Consider the following 11,835-nt stretch of genomic DNA (forward strand, 5'->3'; position numbering starts at 1 on the left):
ATTGTAGTTGGTATGGTATTAGGTAGTATATACAACTTTTGGTTGGAATTACTCTATGTTTTGTTAATTCGCTTTTGGATAGGTTTGTCATTGTCTTTGTCTTCATTGCTTGTTCGCTTCTTTTTTGTTGATAGTGTCTCATGTGCAATTGGGTTATTGGTGCTAGTTTGCAAAAAGAACATATTTGAATCTAAAATAGGTCAACAATATTATTGTTATTTTTGGGTGATTATTACGTTGTTTCAGTTTCATAATTATATTGGATTTAAAGGAGCTGACTTTGTTGTATGAGTTGCAAACATGAATAGCGCCAGAAAAATGGGTATACATTACTTGCACACATTGACTGCTGAAAATATACCAATAGAAGTGATAGAAAATGGGTAAAATCACATTATCGACATATATATCTCTTTCACTTATATCCGGGAGAGGTGAAAATGGTTTTTTTGTTTTTTGTGTAAGTGTACGGGAGGTTAATTGTAAGAATAAAACAGGGAGTTGAGGCCCCGAGTGTCTTACTCGAATGGTATACTTGGAAGCTTTACGAAAGTGGGGAAGAAAGGGTTTCGGGTGCGTCAAGCATTGGTCCAAACATGGCATAGTACAAGAGAGTTTGAAAGAACAAATGAGAGAGAGAGAGATTACACAATTAGCAACAACAATATGAACAAGACGGCTAGGAGTGTCCCTATGTTGCAATGTAATGTAGCGTACGAGATTAGAATGTGCGTGAGTGAGGATTGCAATTCCAAGAGGAGTGACAAGCGAATGCGTAGCCAATTTTTGTTCTCTACGCCTCCCATGGATCAATATGGAACCAAGTGCCCATAAGTCTATGGCGCAAATCATCAAACACCTTGCCTACACTCCTTCCCCGACTTTGTCCACTCGGATCTAGGGCGGAGATTGTGGTCGGATTAAGAGGCTAACCTAAGCTTGACCATCTCTTGCCCAAGCTTAGGATTCCTAGGTTATTCATGGAGTCGGGCCCTACTTCAAGAATACTACATCAAATTATTCTCCACAACAAGGAATTCAAGCAATCTTCATCAACATATTACTACAACTAGGTCTAAATCACACTACTTTGTCACATTGCAACAATTAGGACAATCCTAGCCCTAAGGATTTAGCTATGCATGATCTTAGATTGTAAATAAACACATTGAATTGAAGAATAACATCATTAAAAACAAAAGAATTGAAAGATAAAGGAGAAAATCGATTACCAAACTTCAATCCTTGCGATTACAATGATCAAGAAATAGAAGATCCAAGCATCTCTAACAAAATTGTCACACCTTTGCTCTTGGAACTATTTCCTTCAATTGGAGAGAATTTTTATAAGTGTTTTAAGAAATCTCTCTTTCAAAAATGAAATCTAAATCTAAAAAAATGATCAAAGTCTCCAAAATATCTAGAGATCCTCCTATTTATAGAGAAGAATTCGCGCCTAGACTGCATTTCCTCATCCACACTGTCCGCACGTGCATGACGCTGGCGTGATCCGGATATAATACTTGTCTACACTCTAGATCACGGTGTGATTCAAGCTTAGACATCTTCCATGTTCAGGATCACGCGCGTGACACGGGAGTGAACTGGTCCTGCTTCCGTGATCTTAAAAAATGCATCTATCCGTTTTGAGTTCTCTTGCCACCCTTCTTGTCCATTATTCATTAAAAACATCCTAATGCACAAATTAGATGACCTTGCAATGTAAAATGACATTTTATTACTTTTTACTCATAAATCATGAATAAATCATCCAAATTACGCATAGAATACCTTCAAAATGACATTGGAAACTAGCATCTTTTGACACTTATCAAGAGGGCTATGTCAAAGGGAGCCACTGATACACATTACCTTTAATCTGATTCGCTCAACCAAAAAGACAATTGAAGAGTCAACAAATTACCCAACTCGGGAGGAATCAATCCTAAAATCTGTTTTTGTATAATGCTGTAATTGTACAAAACTATTTGCATTTGGCAGAACAGAGGGGATTTAATCAGAAACATTGATGTTATTAAACAAGAGCCGCCCCTTATCGTGATGGAACTGGTTGAAGAAGCAAGCAATACTAGCTAATTAAATGTCTTAGAAATCAAAGATCTTGGCTGGTGAGCCTCAACCAATTGTTACCACTCCCTCGTCTCTTATGTTTACTTCAGTACTCCACAAGGTTGATGAAGTCACAACAGATGCTGGCCAATTAGATGCAGTTGGTGACTTCAACATCAAAGAATCAATTTCAAGGTTGAATGAGTTTGATAGTGGCATCGATTACAGCGGAGTAAGTGTTCATGTTCTACATAATGTCGGCTCTGTTTTTCCTAGCAATTTGTATGTGGATTAAAGTTAGGTTTGTGCAGCAAAAGCTTCATGAAATCATAATATCATAAAAACATGAAAATTTTCTTTATATTATGCAGTTCTTTAGTTCTCATATGAGGATTTGTTCTTAACATTTCAAGTGGTGTAGAGTCTTTTGGATTAAGAAAGTTTAATTTGCTTCATCAAATTCTCCATTTTACTGCTAGGGAAGAATTAAATATGCAGACCCCAAAAGCAAGGTGATTTATTGACGTTTTTGTGTTCTTGATGCATTGATTTCACTACGGAAATGGTAAAAATTGGTAAACTAGCTAGAATGTGATATTTAATTGATCAAATTGACTGTAGGCGAACTTCAAACTAGTGATTAGAGAACTTTTGGAAACTCATCCAAGGTTGAAATTCTTACATTGTGCACCTGCATGCATTTCAAGAAAGATATGGTAACTTCTTGCTCATTTGTTTTGTGTCTCTCAATTTGTTTGATTTTTTCCCTTTCTGAAGGTTATGATAAATGACACAACTTATTTTTAAAAATGAAGATATTTCATAAAGCATCTTACACTTTACCGTCTAATTAGTTTTGTTAAATTAAAGAAATAGATGCATGTTTTCAAAAAAAAAAAAAAAAAGAAAAAGAAATAGATGCATGGAATCATGATTCCCTTATACTAATATTTATAAAATTGACCCCATCATTTTTTAGGCTTTGATCATTATAGATGGATGGATTAAATTGTCCACACTTATCACGAGAAACCTAGTTCACATTTGATCATAAGTTTATATATCTACATGTGTATGTTAATTTGTATGTATGTTAATTGTATCGAACTTAATCATGCACAAGCACGCACAACTATTGTATTTCAAATTCCAGTCCTCACCAAATTCAGATCAGTTGTTCATTATGCCTGCAGCCAGAGGAAAACGACACCTACATGTCACATGCTGCTCTGCTAGCTAGCCAGTACTATTTGGAGTTTTTTTGAAAACCAAAAGATCAATATATTAATTCATAGAATCCTTAGAGACCATATCAGATATAAAACGAGGCATATACTCAGAAAACTCTACAAGATCAATAGTCCGCTGACATGACCTTCTTGCCAACTCATGAGCTACCATATTACCACCTCTACGCACAAAACACAACGTGGCCGACTCAAAATGGTTCAAAAGAGTCCGGACATCCCGAACAATTTTGCCGAACTATTTGGAGTTGAACTCCATTTTCCTTTTTTTTTTTTCCCCACTATCTTAATCAAAATTGATAAATATCTTTTTTCTGTTGGAAAATTATTTTTTCTATTTAATTGAAAACCATAAAATTATCTGTTTTTTTTTCCTTGTTTCTGTTTGGGTTATTTATAAAAAAAAATGAAATAAATCTATTACAAAATTATTTCTTACAAAATATTCATTATTGTAATTAGGAAAAAATGTCAAATAGGCCCTCGAACTTTATTCAAGAAGTCAATTATATCCTTAAACTTTTAGCATGTTAATTTGAGCATTGAGGCCTAGAAACCGATTGGTGATTTGTAATTACATGTCACTAGGGTTCTGAGGGGCTGTTATACGGTGGACCATGGTCACAAAACGCCGCCGTTTCATTAAGTAAAAGAAATGGTTGCGGCGGAGCTCTGTAAAGGATACTACAATTCATCTCAAAAGATACTGCCTCACATTTGTTTTTATATTGTCAAATGAAACTATAGTTATATCGAAATGTAACTGTAGTTGTGCTGAAAGGAATCTGCAGCGTATATAAAATGAAACTGAATAACAGTTTCAAAATTTTGAGTGTATATTGTCCAATGAAACTGTAGTTATATCGAAATAATATTGTAGTTGTGTTGAAAGAAAACTGCAGTGTATTATAAAAGAAACTGAATAATAGTTTCACATATTTGAGTGTATAATGTCGAATGAAACTGCAGTTATATCGAAAAGAAACTTCAGTTGTGTTGAAATGTAACTGCAGTGTATATAAACTAAAAGTGAATGGCGTGGAACGAAGGCCGTTTTAGCCGTCTGTTTTCATTAATCAAGACGACGTCGTTTTGATGCGTGGTCCACAGTAAAATTTGCGAGCCTCAGACCCTTTTTCCTTTTAATTAAATTAATGTCACTAGGGTTGCAATTAAGCTTTTAAACATGTTAATTTAGAGCATTAAGCCCTTTGAAAGTTTAAGGGCCCAATTAATGACTTCTTGAGTAAAGTTCAGGGATCTATTTGACCCTTTTTTCTTTTAATTATTATTATTATTGTAATACAATAAAGTTTCATATTCTAACATAACTAATATACTCTCTTGCTGCAACTTATATTATGATTTTTTTATTATATTAAAATAAAGTTATATATTAAACTTTATATAATTATAATTAGTTATAAAAATTAACAACAACTATAATAAAAAGAAGTTAATAAATAATTTTTAAGTTGTAACTTATTATAATAAAAAGGGATAAAGGTCAAATATGCCCTTCAATTATAAGTCAAAGTGTAATTAGCCCACTAAACAAAAAAAAGAAGTTCTAATTAGACACTTTAACTTCTCATTTTTATTCAATTAAGTTAATTAACAAATTACCTCTAGATAACTGGTATTTTTTTTAACTTTAAAAAATTAATTAAAATTTTAAAATATATTTTAATTTAGATAAATTAATTTTAAAAAAAAATCTTCCAGCGACTTCCCCGTCCGATCCTGCCTGACTCCTCTGTTCAGTTGGACGGAGATGCCTGCTTGGCTTGAGGAGAAGCCGACAATCTTTTTTTTTTTTTTTTTTTAAAGTTTACTTTCAAATTTTTTTTTAAAAATTCAATTTTACCTGCTATTATCTTGAGTACTTGCAAAATAAGCTAATTACACAACTTTAAGAAATTATTAGCTAAATTGCATAAAAGTGAAGAAACGAAATGTCTAATTAGAGTTTTTCTTAGTTTAGGGGCTAATTGCACTTTGGCCTATAATTGAAGGGCCTATTTGACCTTTATCAGTTATCCCTAATAAAAAATACATAGATTAATCAATGTAATAACTTAAAATTAAAGGAATTAAAAAAATAAAACCTAATATTAAAAAAAATGATTATGGATTAGGTTGGACCCATATTTTATTATTTAGCCAGGTTTATTCCAGTATTCCAACCTGAACGAACCCAAGAACGCCCAAATAATAAATAGTAAGGGGACTAGTAAACAAATACAATAATTAAGGAACTCAGGGACTAACTAATAAATAAATAATAAAGAAATAATAAACAGTAGGGGGACTAGTAAACAAATACAATAATTAAGGAACTCAGGGACTGACTAATAAATAACTAATAAAAGAATACTCAACTACACTGCCACTAAGACTCGAGCCTTGGCACACCAATTAAGGGAGGAAAACCTAACCACTAAACTACTGAGTGGATCATGATATGAGAGATGATTTACTTGGACCAAACACCCCCCCCCCCCCTTATACTGTTGACAGACCCCTTGGCACCCTCCACGTGTACGATAACTAGATGGCGCCAATCCTCCACCAAACACGCGTCCCACGCTTTCCTATCACGACAGCCTCCTACCATCCACGTGCTCGAGCTTCCGGTCAAACTCTGCAGAAGAAGGCGTGAAGGACACGCCACTACGCCCTCGGGATGGAGGTGCCCAACTGCGGCCGTGCGCGAGGGGCGCGGTTGTCGCGCCTGATGGCGGCACGGTAGCCGCCGCTAGGCCCATCGGTCATGCCTGGTGGCGATACGGCAGCCACCACTGCCAGTCGGCGCATCTTCCGGCGAGGGCTGCAAGTGGCGCTCCCCTCCCTCCTGGTGTACACGGATCGTCCTCCTTGCTTGCACTCTAGGCCTGTCATCCAGACAAATTGGGCTTGGCCCCAACGGAAAAATTTGAGCCCATACCCCGTGGCCCCATCAATAAAAATGTATTTTTTATTTATGTTTCACACAAATGTGTAGACCATGGTACATGGACTAATGATTGAAAATTTTAACAATGGGTTTAGTTAGGCCTAAACTTTTACAGTTGTTATGCCGTGGACCCGGGTCCAATACGACGCCATTTCACAATTTTTATTTTTGAAAAAAAAAAAAGTAACGGCGTTAACGGCTCCTCATCGCAACAGAACACAAACTCTACATTCACAGACCCTATACTCCATATTCACAATTTAAAAACTCTACATTCACCCATTACAGGGCTATATGTTTAGTAACTATAATACCACTATTATGCATTCACACATTTAAAACTCTATATTCACAGGTCCTATATTCCATGTTCACAACTTGGGAACTCCACATTCACACATTACAGGGCTACAAGTTGCTAGAACTCGGTTAACTCTACTACAGATTCACACATTCATAACTCTACATTCACAAATTCTATACTCCATATTCACAATTTGAAACCTCCACATTTACACAATTCAGGGCTGCTAGAACTCTGTTAACTCTACTATAGAGTCACACATTCATAACTCTACATTCACAAATTCTATACTCCATATTCACAATTTGAAACCTCTACATTCACACATTTCAGGGCTATATGTTTAGTAATTTAAAAAAAAAAAAAAGAGTGAAACGGCGTCGTATTGGACTCAGGTCCACCTTGCCATGGGTCCACGACATAATTTCCCAAACTTTTATTATTTGGCCTAACCAACCCGAACTAAAGAAAAACAAACAAAAATAAAACTTTGTTTTAATTTTTTTTTTTTTTGGGACTATGGGCCAATTCAAGCAGTGCTCATATTTTTTATTTTTATTTTTGTTTTTTTGACTAGTTCTTAACCTAATGAAATAAAGAAATTGAAAAGGAAAAAATATATATAGAATCTATTATGAAGATTGATATATGTGGCCATTACACTTTAGTGGTTGGTTGTCTTTTCTAGTTTATAGGGAAATATATTATATTGTATATATTATGTTGTTCAGTTGGCTGATGAATGAGAATTCTCAATGCTTTTTCTTTGTATGCTCAGTTTCAGTTTTATATTTTCTATCTCTGTTCTATCACTATAGTATAAGGACTTCCTCAATAGTTAAATTTGAGTATGGTTTTGAGAAATTTTTGTAAGTGTGATTAGGAAAGAGAAAATGAGGGTGGAGAAAAAAAAAAAAGAAAAAAAAAGTAAATCAAAATAGAAAACTGGAAAAAACTGTCAAAAGCTCACCAAAACACACAATTGGGAAACAGTCGCAGCTTCTTCCTCACAGGCAGGGCCCACCAAAACTGTCAAAAACTCATATTTGCAGGATAAAAACATCACAAAAAAAACCACTCTCCACAATTGTAAAAACCTCAACATCAAGTTTTTATTGTTCAAAAAACTCACCAAAACACACAATTGGAGAAGGCCTAACAAAGGTTTTAATTGAAGATCGCCGAAGGCAACTTATGCTACGGACCTGGGTCCACCTTGCAAGGTGGATCCAAGTCCATGTTTATAATTTTAAAACTCTATATTCACAAATTTAGAATTTTATATTCATAATTTTAAATCTCAATATACAAAATTACATTACTCAATATTCACAATTTTTGAACTCTATATTCACAATTTTGTTATATAAATTCAAAAATTGTGTTATACTATTAAATATAGAGTTATGAAATTGTGAATATAAAATTATGAAATTGTGAATATAGAGTTTTGAAATTGTGAACATAGCGTTATGAAATTGTGAATAACAACCGATCACAGAAGATCAACTACGAGAAGAAGAATCTTGATTTACAGCAACCTTGTTAAAAAAAGGGGCTATGAGATGGGCCTAGATTTTTATTGTTTTACCCAACTTGTAAAAATTGAATTTTAATTGGGCCAATTTAGTGACATTGTACGCTTTTAACAAAGTTGGGTAAATTTTAATTTTAATTGGGCCAATTGGGCTATGAGCTGTGTGGACTGTTTGCCCAAATTATAGGGGTAGTTGACACTCTACGCTTTTAATTAACTAATGCATTTATTAGTACTACTATAGATAAAATTTATTTATTATGTATTTTGATAATAAAATTAAAAATAAAATTAAAAATAATTCTAATATTTGAAATTGTACATCTATTTAATTTTTAAATTAGTGAAAAATATCACTCAAGTAATTGAATAATTATGAAAAATTTGATATGTAATATGATTTATGTAATTATATTATTAGTAAAATAAATATGGAAAATGGGGAAGTAATTTAATTGTAATTATTATATAAAAAAATTCAACGACCAATGTTGAGCTTAATCTATACTATCTATACTATTAATAAAGACAAAATTCTCAATTTTAACTTCCAGTTCAAAACAGTTTTATACTATTAAGGTTTGCGTAATATTGTAAAATATGGTAATACAAAATCCTATTCGTACTACAATTGTACTACAATTTATTTTATTCTCATAGTATTATACTTAAGAATACATACATATATATATACATACATACATACATACATACATACATAATAAATATAATATAAACAACCAATGACCCATATTTAATTGTAATTACACAAATATCTCTTGATTATTAGCTTAGTTACCATAATAATTATTAATCAATTATACTAATATATGTGCAATTAATTCTTTAATTATCATAATAACTATTAGGTAATTATACTAATATTGTGCAATTATATTTTCATACCTTAAGTGCGCGTGTATATATATAAAATCATAAAATTATAATAGTAACTACACGGATATATATATATATATATATATATATATATATATATATATATATATATATATATATATATAGACACACACACATACATACATAAGATATAATACTATGAGAATAAAATAAATTATCATTCATATTCTTCCGTGTAATTACTAATTTACTATTATAATTTTATGATACACACGCGCACGCGCGCGCACACACACATATATGGTTAGTTAATGAAATTAATGGTTTTACAAAAATGCCATTGAGTTTGGGCGGGAAAATGTTTTCATGCACTTATGTTATTATATATATATATATATATATATATATATATATACAAATAAAAAATAAATATATATTCATCTTCAACATGAATACTACTAAATATTCTACTACTAAATGCTATATATATATATATATATATATATATGTATATATGTATATTCGAGGACGAGGCCGGGTGGGGAGAGTACTCACCATCTCCGTCTCCGTCCTCGTCCCCGCCGGGGAATTAAATATTCTTCCCATCCTCGTCCCCGTTCCCCTATTTTTGTCCCATCCCCGTCCTCATCGGCTACAGGTACAATTGACATCTCTATGGGTATTGCTCAAACTACTCTTCGGAGTACCGTTCTGGAAGTATTAATTATGATTCGTGGGAATTAATTTCAATTGATATTTTAAGAATTAACGGTAAACTACAGATTAAGTTGTTAGTTACACAAGTTACAAAGCTGAATTTATTTCATTTGTTAATGCTATGGATTAATGCTGTTAAATCCTTCTTCTCCTAAAAATACTTGGTGTTGGGTTGAATTGTTTTACTGCTGATTTTGAACTTGCAAAATCTTTATTTTTTGATTTTGAACTTGCAAAATCTTTATTTTTTCTCTTCCTCCCTCAACTCTTTTCTTAAAAAAAAAATTCTGCCAACATTTCCATAAATTGTACAGAGTGCTCAACTTGTGTTCCAGTTCACTGTGTTTTTCATTTGAGTGTTCAAAGGTTAAACCGTAATACGTTTCATCCTAGGAGACTGACGCTACAACGCTCTTAGCACCCTCGGGAGGTAGCGAATCGATTTTAAGGAAATGTGAGTACACACGACTCAGATTTCTCTTTCTTGTGTTGGGTTAAAATCTCAGATTTTGGAAATCCTTTCTCAGTTTTATTTATTTTATATAAATAATTCGAACCTGCTTGTTTATACCAAGCTTTGATTGAGATTAATTTTTCTAAAAATTAAATCTCTTTTTTCTTGTTTCGTAATAGTTTAATTTGTTGGGATTATTTTTCAGTAAAATAAATCGCTATTTTTGTTTAAATATATATAATTTCAAAATTGGTTGGAATTAATTTTCTATAAATTAAATTCATATTTGTGTGTGTGTATGTGTATATATATATGTATATATATATATATATATATATATATATATATATATATATATATATATATATAGAGAGAGAGAGAGAGAGAGAGAGAGAGAGAGAGAGAGAGAGAGAGAGACTTTGGTCCTTGACTACCAAAGTTGTTCAATTTAGTCCATAACTATAAAATTTTTACCTAAAATGTCCATTGATTATTAGAATTTTGTCACTTTGGTGCTCGATTACCAAAATTGCTCAATTTAATCCATAACTATGCAATTTTTACTTAAAATGATCAATCAACTGTTATGATTTCACCACTTTAGTCTTTGACTACCAAAGTTGCTCAATTTAGTCACCAACTATGCAAATGTTAGCCTAAATGTAAGTTTATTGTAGATTTGGGGACCTTTTTGGAGAGTCGAAGACCAAAGTTGTGAAATCATAATAATCGAGGATCAAAGTGGTGAATTCATAATAGTCGAGGGACAATTTTAGGTAAAAATTGCATAGTTAGGGACTAAATTAAGTAACTTTTGTAGTAGAAGATCAAAGTGGTGAAATCTTAATAGTCGAGGGACCAAATTAGGTAAAAATTCATAGTTAGGGACAAAATTGAACAACTTTGGTAGTTAAGGACCAAAGTAGTAAAATCTTAATAGTTGAAGGACCAAATTTGGTATTAACTATATATATATATATATATATATATATATAGGGTCATGTTCAGGTGTGGCTGCGCCTTCCTGTGCGGTTTAAAGCACTCAATGTTAAGAAATGCACCACTCAATATTAAGAAATGCACAACACAAATAACATTGAGTGGTGCATTTCATATTAAGAAATGCATTTTCATTGTGGTGCATTTCGTAACATTGAGTTTTGCATTTCTTAACATTGAGTGGTGTAAACCGCACGGGAAGGTGCGGTCACATTTGAATAGAAATATATATATATATATATATTCTAAAAACTTAATAATTCTCAACCAAAGTTATATCCCTAATTTATGTCCATATTTTTAGTGCTAACCATTTTGTACATTGTGCTTTTAGAGTTGTACTATATAATTTTTTGAACAAAAATACTCTTACCATTATAACTTCCGTTATCTTTTCCATAAACTTCACCATGCACATGCATTCATCATATCTTTTCTTATATTCTTTAATGATAATAATATTTTAAGACATTATATATTGGAGTAATATTATAAATAATTTTTTTCATTTATATTTTAATTACTAAAAATTTGTTAGTTATTTTTTAAAATATAAATATTGGGCATATATTTTTACGCATCGCGCATAGAAAAGACTAGTTATATATATATATATATATATATATATATATATATATATATATATATATATATATATATATATATATATATATATATATATATATATATATA

This window comes from Ipomoea triloba, chromosome 6 (assembly GCF_003576645.1).
Source record: "Ipomoea triloba cultivar NCNSP0323 chromosome 6, ASM357664v1".
In the NCBI taxonomy this organism is placed as follows: domain Eukaryota; kingdom Viridiplantae; phylum Streptophyta; class Magnoliopsida; order Solanales; family Convolvulaceae; genus Ipomoea; species Ipomoea triloba.